This window comes from Marmota marmota, unplaced genomic scaffold (assembly GCF_001458135.2).
Source record: "Marmota marmota marmota unplaced genomic scaffold, marMar, whole genome shotgun sequence".
Lineage (NCBI taxonomy): Eukaryota > Metazoa > Chordata > Mammalia > Rodentia > Sciuridae > Marmota > Marmota marmota.
The window spans coordinates 31,755,772-31,772,627 of NW_025999842.1; positions in this window are offsets into that span (position 1 = coordinate 31,755,772).

Here is a 16,856-nt window from a genome sequence, read left to right on the forward strand (position 1 = left end):
TTCTGTTTCTAGAGTTACTTCTTAGTTAACCACACTGGACTCTAGCCTTGGTTTATATTTTTGCAACATAAATTAAATTCTAGCTTATTGTACTGGGTCAAAAATATCCGCTTTTTTTCCTGGAGTATTATTTCCAGGCATATTTAAGTTCAGTCCCTTAGGGCTCTCCTTATTTTACTCAAATTTTTCCCACATTAAAAAAAAAATGAACTGTTTTCTTTTAGCAAAGTTGAGCAGTTTGACATATAATTTTGCAATATTTATTCTTAATTTGGCTCTTATTATTCTAAACATTTGGATACTTTTAATTTAATTTATTAGGACAGAAGTGATACTTTTCACACCGAAATGCACTAACATGAAAAATAAAAACATACAAATGCCTTGTGTTAGGCACGTGGGAAGTCTAGTTTGGGACTTGTAGTTTTTAATTGCTCAGAACTAAGATATCTGAGTCTGCATAATATTCTGATACAGGATTTTTACCTTACTCATTGTGTTAGTCCATTTTCCATCACTGTGACCAAAATACCTGGTGAGAACAACTTAAAGTAAGAAAAGTTTATTTTGGGTTCATGCTGTCAGAATTTCAGTACTTGGTGGGTCAACTCCATCACTCTGGGTCCAAGGTGAGATGGTGCATCATGGAATAAAGGCATGGTAGAGTAAAACTACTCAACTCATAGGAAGGAAGTAGAGAGAGGCAGGAGGCAGGAGTCAAGACATAATCCCCAAGAGAACTCTCTCCTCTGGCTATCCCCTGTCTGCCTATAATTACCACCCAATATAGTAGTCCTTTCAATCCATTAAATGGATTAATCCACTGATTAGGTTACAGCTCTCATAATCTAATCACTTTACCTCTGAACATTCCTGCATTGTCTCACACATGAGCTTTCAGGGAATTTTTCTATAACCAAACCATAGCATCTATTTGAGAAATTTTCTTTATTTTCCCTGGTGTTTAAGTCTGGGTCAAAAATGTTTTTGTCTGTGTGCATGGAAGAGAGACAATGATTGATACTGTCTTCCTATCTGGAATTACACAGTACTACCTATGGAATAGATAGAAATTATATCCTTTGTATCTGAAGCCCAATAATTTTCAGTAGAAACATTTAAAAGTATATTATCTTGTCATTTTATATAAGCAGACGTGATATTTAAAAAAACATAGCTGAGCAGCATAGTTTTAGTATTGGCATATGGGGTATGGTTAATAGGTGTATAGTGGATGAACCACCTACCTCCCAGCATGGTTGCCTTAGGTGTAGTGATGACTGTGCATGTGCTCTATTTTGGCCTACACGTTGCTTTCTTCATCTGTTAAGATACTGCCAGTAACCTTTCAGGAACCAGCAAGCACAGGAGCACATTCAGTAGAGCTCTTTCTTTACTAGAAGACACTACATGAGCAAAGTTCCAGAACCTAGAAACTATTGACAATATAAGTAAAAGACTTACTAATTCCCCATGTCTCCACTGATCAGTTATTTGGCCTTTCGGGTCCTCACACTCTTTATCTGAAAAATGTAAGAGCTGGACTGGATTTCTTGTGTTAAACTGTATTTTTTTGGGTGGGGGGGCAGGTACAGGGAATTGAACTCAGGGGCACTCGACCACTGAACCACATCCCCAGACCTGTTTTATATTTATTTGGGGACAGGGTCTCACTGAGTTGCTTAGCACCTTGCTTTTGCTGAGGATGGTCTTGAACTCATGATCTTCCTGCTTCAGCCTCCCGAGCCACTGGGATTACAGGCGTGTACCACCATGCCTGGAGTTAAACTATATTTTGAAGAGCCTTAGAATTGAACAAAGATACACTAAGGTCTCCCTACAAAAGAAAACCTCAGTAAAACAGATTCTGAGGTTTCCTTTAGCAGATAGATTTCTTATTGCTTTTCTATTATCTATTATGGGTATTAGGCTTTCTATGAGAGTATGTTTGAAATAAGGTTTTGATAAGTACATATATTTGAAACCATCCAATGGCCTTTTCCATTTTAAAAGCTGGCTTACTTATGGATTAAATATAATATGTTAAATAAATCATATATATTTTATTACAGCTTTCAGCTTTTATATGGTTTCCATATTCACCACATTATTTAATTGGGTGTTAGGGCAGATGTGATTCCTGTTTCACAACAGGGGCTCAGAGCCATCACAGGACCTGTGCTGGTAACACGGGGGACTAGAATCCAGGCCTTCTTCCAGGTCTGCTATTCTCCACAATCTCTCTTCCTCCTGTGTCAGATACAATCAGAGAGCTGTAATTCTTTATACTCTTTGGACTTGTTCATCCAACAGAATGATTTGTACTAATATTCTTGCAGCACGTCTGAACTCAGTGTTTGTGCACTGTTCAAGTTGACTTATAGGCATTATGTAATTGAGTTCATTATTAACACGTTTTCACTCTATGAATGTACGATTAATGGATTCTCAGTTCTACATAAAACACCCTATTCCCTGTGCAAACCCTAGCCAAGTGTTTCCACAGGTCACTGAACACTGGTGACCACTCTGCATGTTGATCTTCATTTCCCTACATCTATTTTCTTCCACCAGTTATGCTTATCAAGAGGAAGTTGTGTTTGTTCCCTAAGTTGGTTATGCATTTTTTGATAGTATAATTATGCATAAATTATGTCTTATAAAACCCTATAATACATGGCTTTGGAAGAGGTTTATTTTATTTTATCTTGGTGAAATATTGAGGGCTTGGTGGAGGTTTGATGAAAGAAAGGTACTTAAAATGCTATCTGATTAGATACAGGTGAGGAAACAATAATAAAGAAAAATAATGCACATATGGAAGGAGTATTGCTTTTAAAAGTAGTCATTATTTTGTCCAAATAATCTCATAGTACTTTAAATGAGCCTACTAAATTATCTAATATTTACCATATAGATGAATTCATCCTTTATTGAGGTCCAATACCAGGTCCTCAAAGGATTCATAGGTAGCATTTAAAGAATAAATCACCTACTTAGACAACCACCAGGAGGCTCCAGAATTAAAAATTATTTTCAGTAACCTAATTACAACTTTAAAATATCAAAATGTTATATTTATTATTACTTATGGTTATCATGAAACACTTCATCAGCCAGGCATGGTGGCACACACATGTAATCCCAGAAGCTTGAAGGTTGGAGGATCCAAAGTTCAAAATCAGCCTAAGTAACTTAGGGAAACACTATTTCAATGTAAACAACCAAACAAACAAACAAATGATAAAAAGGGCTGGGGATGTGGCTCACTGGTAAAATGTCCTTGGGGTTTAATCCCTGGTACCAAAAAATTAAAACAAACAAACAAAAAACTTGTCATCGCCAACCTAAAACTTCAGATCTTTCTGCCTAAACCAAGAAGAACAAATAGAAAAGCTAAAAGAATTAAAGGAACCATAGGACTGAATATAAAGTAATTATCTTTACATTGATTAAAGTGATCATTTTGATCAATTATCAAGAAAACTGGCACCATCTAGAAAATAATTTGTGTTGATCCAAATTGAGATGGGAACACAGCCTTTTAAATATGTGTTTTAAGTGCCTGATGAAAAATCTATGACAGTAATAGTGCTTGTAAAAAGGAAGATGTTTATGTTTCTGAGAATTAGAACATAGCGAGCAGTTATTAATCTGGTGTCTCCTTAAATTCACAAAAGAATCAAACAGTGTTCACATGAAGAGAACTTGACAAATACAGACACAGGATTTGGGGAACATAAATGAGATACTCAAGTCTTCCTGAAGTGTCAGTGATGATTTTAGAGAGAAGGTACTTGAGCTGTGACTAAGAGAAGCAATTTTGAAGGTGGGGAAATGGTGAAAGCAACAAAGAAGTGGTAGGGAGGGATCCAGGGAGGCAGCAGGCAGGACTCAGAGTGGACACAATGCGGAAGGCATTGGCAGGTTTCATAAATGTGAGGCAGGGAAGTATGATTTTTCCAAAATATGGCTTTCAATTTCCCCAAGTTTATCTTGGATTTTCATTCTCAGTCTAGGCACGGACATACAAACAACTGGTGACTCTGATAAGATGGTACTCAACAGAATGGTGCAAAAGCCATGATTTGTGTTAAAGGATAAAAGAAAGACAATTGCACCAGGTGTGGAGCTACACATTCATTATGGTTTCATTTAATAATTAAAATTTTAGGAGACGGATTATTATTTTCTGCTTTTTAAGTCAACTGAGTCTTTAAAATGTTAATTGTACTGGCTTTCAGAGCAAAATCCCACAACTGCCACAGGCGTGCAGGGGCAGGCAGGAGTGATAGGCTGCAGACAAGCAGAGAAAAATGCACAAATTTGGCTGGAACTCCCATGAACAGAGGCCCAAGCTGTGGACTGTGTGATCTACAGAGGGGCCACACACAGGTAACAGAGAGAACTAGATTCTTGTGATTGACATCCTGACTGGATAAAGAAGAATGAGTCTACTGGACCCACTGACTGGATACATTAACCATTCAGGCTTTACCAGAGGCTCAGGCACGTGAATGCCTCCATTTTCAAATATTACTGTTGCCTCTCTAAATTCACAGAGCATTGTGGACCCAACCCAGACACATGGGGCATAGTTTAAACACTCATGTAAATTTCTCTAGGATGAGCTGAGATGGTTTTATGTATAATCACTCATTTATGCTGGAAAAAAAAAAAGCAATTGTGATCAGGTACAAGTCATCCCTTTTAGTGCATAAAAACAAACACACATTTAACAGGGAGATATGTCTGTAACTGAGCATTTATTTACTTAATATTTTTTAAATGATTAGAATTTCTATGAGCAGCCACAGGTATCTTTAAAAATCTAACAGTGATCAGGTGGGGTGGTATACAACCGTAATACCAGCAGATTGGGAAACTGAGGTAGGAGGATCACAAGTTAAAAGCCAGCTTAACCAATTTGATGAGGCCCCTAAGCAACTTAGTGAAACACTGACCTAAAATAAAAAAATAAAAATGGCTGGGGATGTGGCTCAGTGGTTAAGCATCCCTGAGCTTAATCCTTGGTACCAAAAAAAAAAAAAAAGACATAAAATCAATAGGTCAATATATAAGATTTGTGCATTCTCTGTGTCATAGAGATAAACTTTTAATTTACATACAGCTTTTGGTTCTGTATTTAGTCAGATATGTTACTTTCAAGAGCTTTATAATTGTACCTGTTAATTGTGTGTCTGAGATATTGCTAATTGTATGTGTAATGAAGTACAGAATCAATAATACACATAATTTTATCAGTAATTTAATCATAATAAAATAATATTAAATTTGGCAATAATAAATTGTATTCGTTATGGAAATCTATCACCGGTTTTCTTTGAGGGAGTGATTCCAATTCATCTTTTTACTTTATATTTTAGAAAAATAACTAAAATTTTCAAAAGTAAATGTAACACTTTATAAAAATCTTCTCAAATTATTATAAATTGAAGGGAGCTAGATCACATTATTTTAAATGTTTTCAATTCTTCTTTCAAAGAAGGAAAGAGACCTGTTAAAAAGTCTTAATTAAACATGATGCTTTGAAACATAAAATGCCTTGCTTGTCATGATGCACTTATGCAAACTGGAATATCAATTCAGTTCTTGGCAGAATGATTAATGCATTTACATCAACCCTCAGGGAATGCGGTGGTAAAGGGGTTATAGGTGCCTTTAGTTTGCCATACGAGGAATAATTACTCTTGCTTTTGTGATTCCACCTGGGTCTTCAAAAATCAAAGGATAGCATCATCCAGGTGTCTCATAGAACTCCTATATATAGATAAGGTGAAAAAAAGAAGACCATTGTTTCAAATTATAGCAGCACTAGCCTAATTATTACAGAAACAATAAAAAGGATTTGACTAAATGGCAAGTGATGGGCTTAAGATTCCTTACTGGGCATGAGGAATGAATTAATTTGAGGAAGATGGATCAGAGGTAGGAACAATTTGATATTGTCATTCTGTGCCCACTACTGACTGTCTCTTCTTAGAGTTTGCTTTTTGACATACAATAAGATGCATGTGTTTTACTTCTGGAAATCTGAGTCTTTTTAGTGTTTGTAACAAAATCTTAAACATGTACACCCATTTATTTATTTATACAGTATAGTTTTGATAGGAGAATTCTCTTTCAGGATAACATATTAGTAAAAATATTGGTAAAAATAAACAAATGCAACTTTGCTGACCAGAAAATTCATTCAATATCACTGTAAACAGAAACTTTCTTCCAGCATCATTTTTTTTCCCTTTATATAGAAGTCTTTGCCTTTATCTGTCTCTCTCTTGTTTATCATATTCCTTTTTTTCTTTAGGTGATGGGAAGATTTTTAAAATTACAAATTATTGTTGTTAAACAGAATTTCTTCTCAGTCCATCCTCAAAGGCCTTTTACATTTCCAGCGAATTTCATTCTCTTTGTAAAGTTTCTGACCACATACAAAATGTCTTAGTAGAGTTTCATCAATAATATTTTTCATATAATTAAACTCACCAAGTACGTATTGTCTTTCAATTTAAAGCTCAGCAAAACAGATGTTATTTTCAAAGAAAAAAAAATAAAAGAATTGAAGAGAAAATATGCCAACTAGATTGAAAAGAAATAGGCATACAGTGAAATGGAATGCCAGAAAGAGAAAATAAAATTACATTATTAATTTGGTGTATATTTCTTTTTTCCTTTTTTGCCATTTGAAAGGCCTGAGTGGAGCCAGAATTTCATCACCTCTTTCTACACTTAAGGATATGTTTAAAAAGCCCTGAGGTCTGAAAGGTTTATGTGACATTTCCTATAACACATTTAATTTAATTCACCTATGTTTCAGGAACTGTGATAAACACTAGGCAGCTGAGATGAGTGGGCACAGTCCTTGCTGAAAGAAATCCAGTAAATATTTTATACATACACACACATACACACACACACACACACGCAAATATAATAATTGATGTTTATGCAGGATGCTAAAATAGCACAGATTGTAGGCACTTAGTCTGGGATATGGGTTCAGGAAAGGTCACTGAAAGATGACTCCTGAAGGGTAACTTTTAGAGAATAAATTGAAGCTGGAGGAAGTACATGTTTTCATTGTTCATAATTATGACAACATTGTCATTTGTAATAGCAATGTTACTGTTTTATTTCTGTTTTTAAAACCAATTTTGAGCCATTATTGCAATTTTGTAATGTCAGAGATGGAAGGCAAAATAATAATTCAACAAGCAAACAATGCTCATTTAACAAATATTAACATTAAGAATCAAATTGTCTAAAAAGAATATTTGCCAAGTTAACAGTATAAATGCTATTCAAATGTCAAATAGTATTTAATCTTAATATGAAAATTGAATTTGCATTTAATTTTACATTTTAAATGGGTGAAATATATATGCATAATTTTTTAAATTTCTTTTTTCTCCAAAAATAACAATTTTCAACCCCAGGGACATCAAGTCATTTTTACCACATTTTGGAAGATAATAGAAAAGTATTTAAATTTTAAAATACATACATGCAAAAAAAACACAGAAACAGATTAATTCATTGGGTGAAACTAAGTCACATGATTGATACTTAATTATTAAATTACTTATTGCCAATAAGAAACAGTCCTATACACATGCTCAATGTGGGGAGTTTTTATGTATAAAAGCTTACTATGTATCTGCTATTCTTAATTATTATATCATTTTTGTCTCTGTGAATTTAATATTATCAACCATTACTTTTTCTAATAAAAATTGACTCACTAAAACTGTGAATTGCCCATGACATTTTTCTGTATAATACAGAATTTTCTTAGGGATAATGCTTATTTAAAAGTTTTTTGACCTAGTTGTCTTATTTCCATCAGTTCTACAATGAATAAACATCCGTTTTAGTATATCTTGCTCATAATATGCATATTCACATTTCATATTGTTTTCATTTATTTTTAAGAATTGCATGTGCTACTTTCCCAGGTAAAGATCTCTTTTCCTTTATTTTACCAGAACCAATTCCATTTTCATTCCCAGATTCAATTTAACTTTCACAAAATGTAATACCTCTACAGATTATTTGGAATTGCTTAATAATTTCAAATGGAAAATTTTCAAAAGTCTGTGTGTGTATTTGTGTGTGTGTGTGTGTGTGTGTATGTGAGAATGAGAGAGAGAAAGAGAAAGTGTTTGATTCAGAGATAAGTTCTTGCATTATTAGGTAAAGTTCGACTAGAATGTGAAATATTTTAATTAATTAAGAAAACTGATCCCTGCATATTTCAAATAAATTTTCTTTACAAATGTAAACCACTAGTAATTTAGAAAAACAAAGTTTAAGCACTAAATATTTGGGGGGTTGGTACCAGGTATTGAATCCAAGGGGTACTTTACCACTGAGCTGCATCCCAAGCCCATTTTACTTTTTATTTTGAGACAGGGTTTCACTAAGTTACTTAGGGCCTAAACAAGTTTCTGAGGCTGGCCTTGAGCTTTCGATCCTCCTGCCCCAAACTCTAGAGCTGCTGGGATTACAGGCATGTGCCATCATGCATAGCATGTACTAAAGATTTTAACTGTGATTTTTTAAATGATGATAAATACATCAGAAAGCAAGTTTAAAAAAATCTCATATTGAATATAAAAAAAATAAATACAAGAAAATTCATAGTTCTAATTTAAATGGCATGTATTCCCCTCTCTCAAACACGATTCCTACTGGAATGTATGCTATTCTATTTGTCTTTCATTTATTTATTTATTTTTAATTGATGCATTATAATTTATATATAAAATTGGAATGTATTGTTTCATTTTCATGTATGCACTAGTATAAATTGTTCAATTTAATTCCCCAGATCTTCCCTTTTGCCTCCCCTCCTTAGACCTCCTGGGTCCCCTGCTTTATGCTACTGATCATTCTTCTATTTTAGCAAGATCTCCTTTTTCCATTCCTTTTTTGCCTTTAGCTTTCATGTATGAGAAAAAACCCTTGATTTTCTGAGTATGGCTTATTTTACTTAGCATGATGTTTTTCACTTCCAACTATTTACCAGCAAATGACATAACTCTTCCTTATGACTGAGTAGAACTCCATTGTGAGTGTATATGTGTGTGTTTATATATATATATATCTTACAATTTCTTTATCCATTCATCTATTGATGTGTACCTACGTTGGTTCCATAACTTAGCTATTGCAAATCATGCTGCTGTAAACATTGGTATTCACATAACACTATAGTATGCAGATCTCAGTTCTTCTGAATAAATACCAAGGAGCAGAGGATTTGGCTCTTATGTTGGTTCCATTCTTAGTCTTTTGAGGAATCTCCATTCTGCTTTTGAAATGATTATATTAATTTGAAGTCCCACCAATTATGTATAAGGGTACATATATTTCTGCATCCTTACTGCAATTATCTTGATTTCTACTCTACCTGGGGTGAGATGAAACTTGGGTGTATTTTTTATTTTCATCTCCCTGATTGCTAAGTATGTTGAACAATTTTTTTAACATATTTGGTGGCCATTTCTATTTCTTCTTTTGATAAATGTCTATTTAGATCTTTGGCTCATTTATTAAGGAGGTTATTAGTTTTTTTCAGTATTAAGTTTTTTGAGTTCTTTATATATTAGGTTATTAATCCCTTGTCATAAAAGTAGCTGGCAAAGATGTTCTCTCATCTCTAGTTTCTTTCTTCATGCCTTTGTTTCCATTGCTGTGCAGAAACTTTTTAATTTAATACTATCTCATCTATTGATTCTTGGTTTTATTTTTTGACTTTAAGGGATTTATTAAGGAAGTCAGACCCCACAGCAGTGTGTTGGAGTGTTGCCCCTATGTTTTCTTCTAGTGGCTTCACTATTTCTGGTCTAATTTCTAGGCCTTTGATTCATTTTGAGTAGATTTTTGTGCAGGGTAAGAGGTAGGGACTTAGTTTCATTCTTCTATATATGGATATTCAGCTCTTAAAGCACTATTTGTTTAAAAAGTTACCTTTTCTCCTACATAAGGCTTTGGCATTTTGTCAAGGATCAAATGACTGTATGTATGTGGATTTGTCTCTGCTTCTAGTCTGTTTCATTGGTCTTTCTGTTTTTATGCCTATATCTTGCTGTTTTTGTTACTATAGCTCTGGAGTCTTAGAAAATTATTGATTTTTTCTAGGTTGATCTTGTACCCTTCTACTTTGCTAAATTTGTTTACCACATCTAGAAGTCTTCTCTGATAGACTATTTCAAGGATTAACATATTCAAGGAACTATTGCTATAGTTGGTTAGAAACTCTGCCTTTTAACTAGGCTTTTTTAGCAAGTGAATTTGTCTTTTCTGCTGAATATTTACTAAAGGTTATCTATCCTAATACATTTCAAAGTCCTAGGAGGAAATTAATTCACTTAATTAGAAGGAAAATTCTTTTTTCATTACCTTTGGTCTACGAAAATGATATCTTCAAGTTGTAGACTGAATTATTGAGAAAGTCCTATCCCAAGCTTAAAAGTTAATAAATGACTGTACAATAATTCAATAAATGCAAAGTTAGTCTTTCTATTTGGAGTCCATTTTGCCACTGATCTTCCCTGAATACTAACTAGGTATCTTGTAATTGTTTTGGGCCATCCAGCACTCAGAAGAATATGAGTATATTTTAATTTCCCAACAAATTTGAGCATTTGAGCTCTTGCCAGTTTCTGCTCCTGTCCCAGAGATTGTCCCATCCTTCCTGTCAACTCTTTGAAAAGATGATATGCTGCCCCACTAGGTTGGCTGTCTGTGTATTGATCCTGGCCTGAAGCAAGCTTTCATTCATTATGTCTTTTTAGAAACTCCATGGTCTATTGATTACTGACTATGAAACTATCCCTACAGACAGATCAATGCACCAAAATTTAGTATGGCCCTGTCTCTCCTCACCCATTACACCCCCAAAACATCATTGCTCAAGTCACTGAGGTTCATCATGTTTCAAGATCATCCTGGCAGACTGTAGCAAGCATCTATGAACTGTACTTACTTAGGTCTATATCTCATCAGTATGCGTGATCTTGAAACATTCAGGTAATATTGAGAAACCTTTCAGAAACAATGTCTTAAGGGTTAGAGATGTTGCCTGGAGGTAACATCTTACCTTGTATGCCTGAAGCCCTGGGTTCAATCCCTAGCACTGCAAAACAAAAAGCAAACAAAACAAAACAAAAAACAGTGTTGAAAGCTATTAAATAGCAAAGAACTGTTCTTTTTTTTAAAAAAAAAAAAAAATGCTTCTTTTTTTTGTTGTTGTTTTGAGTCATTTTTAAAGTCATGGTAAAATATACACGACATAAAATTTACCATTTTAACCATGTTTAAGTGTACAATTCAGTGGATTCACACACATTCATGTTGTTGAGCCACCAATACTATCACTGTTTTCCAGAATGTCTTCATCTGTCCAAACTGAAATTATCTGCCTATAAAGCACTGACTCTTCATTCCTTCATTCAGTGCCTAATGGCAACCATTCTAATTTCTCCTTCTATAAATTTGACTATTCTAGACACCGTGTTGAGGCAGAATCATTCAGAATTTGTTCTTTTGTAAGTGGCACTTAGCACAGTGTTCTCAAGTTTCAGTCATGTTGTAGTATGTGTTGGAATGTCCTTGGTTTTTAAAGCTGACTATTTTATATATGTGTAGATAATATGTGTGTACATATATACAAAAATACACTCACACATATATGTGTGTGTATGTGTATATATATATATATATATATATATATATATATATATATATATATATAATATTTTGTTTATCCATTATTTTGAATAGTTAAGTAAAAGAAATAATCCACACATACATACACAAAGGGTTTATATGTATTTTATATTAGCATTATAAATACAGCTAACAACCTAAAAATAGTCTAATTTTTCATCCATGAAAGAATAGCAAAAAAAAAAAGTGGCAATTAAAAGGGTAGAATGTCATTTCATATAGAGATTTTTTTTTTTAAATTGCATTGAAGGATAGTAAAGATGTTAAAAATTCAGTTGGATTTCAAAACCAGTGCGATAAGCTGAGCAACTGAGAGAATTATGTAAGTTCTCTGGGCCCCATTTTTTCTCATTTTAAAAATTAGGTGACAATAGTGTTTTTCTGAAAATTCAATTGTCATTACTAAATGAAATGACATATACAAAGCACCTCTGAGTAAATGTTAGCTTGCCTAGTTATTTGTTGTTATTATCAGTATGCAACTTATTGCTATAAGCTATAATTTATATGGTAAACAACAAAGAGGGACAAAGAAACAACAAAGAATTTGAGGGACTCACATTCGAATGGAGAAAAAACCCTAAACTCAGAAATACATGTTGGGATTTCAAGATATTTTCATGTGTGCAACACAATTAGTTCTCACATCTAAAAATGGTTTTGTGAAATAATATTAAAAGAAAATAATCAGTACAAAAAATCTAGGAGATACAAATTGATTACAATTATTCAGACTACATTCAGGTGCAAGCATACATACACATACATACATATGCTCCCCTCAACCAAAAAGAATCAATATTCATAAAATTTTACATGTTAAATATCTTAAAAGTAGAACATAATAATTAACAAATGCAAAAAATCATTTTAAAGATCTTAATTATGATGAGGGTTCAAGAATTTGGGTTAAGTGAGTGTGTTTTCACTCTAGAATCACAGAATGTCATTATTAATAGATTTTCAGTCATGATTTGGTCTCAAGTCTTCAATTCATAGATGAGAATCTGAAATTGACAGAAGTTTGAAGACTTGTTGAAAATATTGCACCAAGTAAGATAGAATTCACCCTATAGGCTGCTAGTCCTAAGGCTTCTCCTCTAAACTACAAATTTACTTCTGAACAGAATTCTGTAGAGCTCATATTTTGGAAGACTTCGGTGTATTTTATTGTGCAGCAGACTCTTTCCTCTTCTTCTCAATCAGATGAAGCATACAGAACTTGATGTAGAGTTGTCTTTGTTAATGCATTTTCAAAATTAACTTTCTTAAGAATTTTATTAAAGGATAGCCTTTATATTTACATATAATACTTCAGGCTCTTCATAAGATTTATTATACTGTTTATTGCAATACACAATACTGACAAGTATTGAAGGAAATATAATTTTTAATTTTCAATTTTGTTAAAGTCATGGAAGGCATAGTGGTAGTAAATATTCTGATAGCTGATAAAATGTGATTAATAAGTCAATGTTCCACTGGTTGTTCCTTGGTCTACGGTATTATTATATTGGTACCTTTTGGATTCTTATTCAAATGGGTATTTGCTTCCTTATTGCTTTGAAATTTCTTTCCTGCATTTGATTAAGTGACTCAGTGAATTAACTTTTAAAACCTTGTTATCATGGCAGAAAAATAAATTTTCAAATTTTTATTGTCTGTATATGTTAACTTTATTATGAGTCACATAGTAGAGATCCTCTCAGAGGATGAGAATACTCTAACTTCATTTTGTTATTTCATGGAGATCTTTCCTGAACTCTTTTTCCACCCATTTTTATTGGAAAGCATACTGCTTCCTAAAAGACTGATAGAGAAAATTTGAATGATAATCCAAATATTTTCTTGGCTCACTGAACGAGATGGAGTCTTGGCTTAGAGAAAGCCTCTTATTTTGCTATACATTTAGAAAGCATCCAGCATATTTTCTATACAGTCAACACAATCTTTGAGGCCATCTGCAGTTTGCAATAAATTTATGATATAGTAGCTTAAATTGATGGGATAATGAGCTGCTGACAGACATGTTTTTCTAAATTGATATTTAAGCATGGTGCAGCCAAAGTACTTGGCACGAAATAGCAATGGAAATGAGGGTTGTGTGGCTCCATACTGCAATGCAAGCTAAAAATACTTAAAATCTAAATTTTACCAGTCTGCTTCAGTTCTATCTTATAATCTTTGGTAAAATGTTACATTAACTATTAGAAAGAGTGTAATACCTCTTTTTCTCTTCTATGTACATAAATACAGCATTCCAATGATTGAAAAGTCCCATTGAAAAAGCAAATGCCATTTTAAGTCAGCACACTTTGGAATAACTTACATGTATTGACTCATTAAATATAAAACCAAAATCAAACAAACACAAAAATAAACCAATCCAGTGGGGGAAAAATATATATGGTGGGGAAATAGTGGGCAGGGATACTTTTAACTTCAAATTATTTTTCAGGATTCAGTCTGTTTATATTTTAATGTCATTTTCTAAATTCTTAAGAGATTTTTTCAATTATATACACACACATACATACACACTCATATGTTAATAACTCAAAGGAGCAAACTATTTTATAGAAACAAAAAATTGACAGTATTTTTCTTTGTTTTTATTTTTAGTCTTTAGTTTGAAGCTAAGTAATGATACTATGTTTCTGAGAGTATGGGTTAAAGACCTCTGAACACCTCTCAGTATAGTTTTTTAAAAAGAAAAGATTTTTTTTCAACAAAATATTTGCACTAAAAGAGCTATATTTACACTTTTATTTTAGGAACTAATTTATTGTTGCTATTGGATATTTAATTAACTCAATCCACAGATCCTTATTAAGTCTTAATACATAGAGATCCACTCATGCTGCCCTAAGGCAGAGTTTTGCCAGTCCTGCATGTGAGTGGTCTTTTTCCTTAGAGTCCCATGATGTGTATCCCAGGTCAAAGGCAAGACTCCATAGATGTGTACTCAGTACAAAAGCAACGGGAGGGGTGTCCTGGGTGCCAATTCTGAAGTTCCATTTGCCTTCCACTTTCCAAAATTTTAATTTCCTGGTATATAAAATCCTCACTGTTATTTATACTCTCCCCACCTGCCCCCCCACAAACACACACATTTATACATATACCCTGACCAGGTCTTATTCCCATATGCCTTGGGGGCAACACTATGTGTGTCGTAAGCAGATATATACTATAGAAAGCATTCTTGTATATAAATGGATTTTGGTTGATTTTAAATGTACTGTTTATCAGTAAAGGAAACAACTCCAAATATAACCAGGTGCTACCCAAACTGCTAAATGGAAACTAAAATACTATAACAGTAAACTAGGGCTGAATTAATATGTAAAAGTGTTAGTATTATATTAAATTTAAACTTTGAAGCCTGTTTCTCTTTCCCATAATTTACATTCACAAAGACATAGACTGGCACCTCAGTTATCCCAGAACCACTCTTCACACTTAAATATCCTTCCTAGGATATGTGTTGTTTGCAGGTGTCGATGACCACTTCATACAGTACTTGCAATTACCATGCAGAGCACTCAGTTCTGAGGTTGTGTGAATTTGTTCAATTTCAGGTTTCATTAAAACTCAACAGTCTGCTTAGCTTTTATAACATTCATAGTAATTACAGAGGCCACACATTGCAAGCACTTGCTCTGGATTTAAGTTCTTGAAAAATATTGCAAGTGATATTTTGTTAGCTTTGGATTGAGTCTTTCAAAAGAAATTCAGATAGACAATTGTAAAAATTTAAAACTAAATGAGTTAATTACTTTGATGTATATAAATCTAAAATTTAAGAAAAACTAACTAGGGGCAGGATTTTTAATAGTGAAAAAGTGAAAGATCATTCAAAAAATATTCATTGAGCATCTATTAGGCATTAAATACTTCTTAGGCCCTTGGGGTAAAGGTATGAGCCAGAAAGCATCCTTGTTCTCATGAAAATTTTACTTTAGTAGGAGAGAGAGACAGGCAAAAAGTATTTGTATAATGGAATGCTAGATATTGATAAATACCACAAAAAGAAAAGCAGCACATGGTCTAGAGAGTGACGTATGAGTGGGCAAAGTGGGAGTGCATGTGAAGATAAGGCAGTAAAGAAATCCTGCTCCCATCAGCTGACAGATGAGTATAGACCACAGGGAGGGAAAGCCAGTGGGAAGTGGGGCCCTGGAAAAGGCACTGATGGTCCTGCCATGACTCCAAGAGTTGGTGAATTCAAAGAATATCAGGTCAATAGTTCCATGTTGCTGTAAAAAACAGGGAGAGCATTTAAAAACAATGTTATAGAAGTCACCAAGGCAAGGTCATGAAAGGTCCTTAGGCCATGTTTGAGTCACTCCAGTATCCAATAAGTACAAAAACCCCTTGAAATAATTTTTACCTAGAGCAAAAGAAAAGTGCAGTCATCCTTTAGTATCTGTGGGGCATTGGTTCCTAGATCTCCCACAGACACCAAAATTTATGAATATTCTTTTACATAAAATGGTACATTTATTTGCATGTACTCTATACTCAGCATCCCATGTGCTTTGTCATCTATGGATTACTTATAATACTTATAGTACCTAATACAATGTAAATTCTGTGTAAATAATTGTTACACTGCTTAGGGAATAATGACAAGGAAAAAAGTCTCTACATGTTCAGTACCAAATCAATTATATTATATTTTATTTATTTTTATTTTTATTTTTTTTTATTGTGGGTTGTTCAAAACATTACAAATTTCTTGACATATCATATTCGACACTTTGATTCAAGTGGGTTATGAACTCCCACCTTCACCCCATACACAGATTGCAGAATCACATCAGTTACACATCCATTGATTTACAAATTGCCATACTAGTGTCTGTTGTGCTCCGCTGCCTTTCCCATCCTCCACCCTCCCCCCTCCCCTCTCATCTTCTCTCTCTACCCCCTCTACTGTCATTCATTTCTCCCCCTTGTTTTTTTCCCCCTTTCCCCTCACTTCCTCTTGTATGTAATTTTGTATAACCCTGAGGGTTTCCTTCCATTTCCATGCAATTTCCCTTTTCTCTCCCTTTCCCTCCCACCTCTCATCCCTGTTAAATGTTAATCTTCTTCTC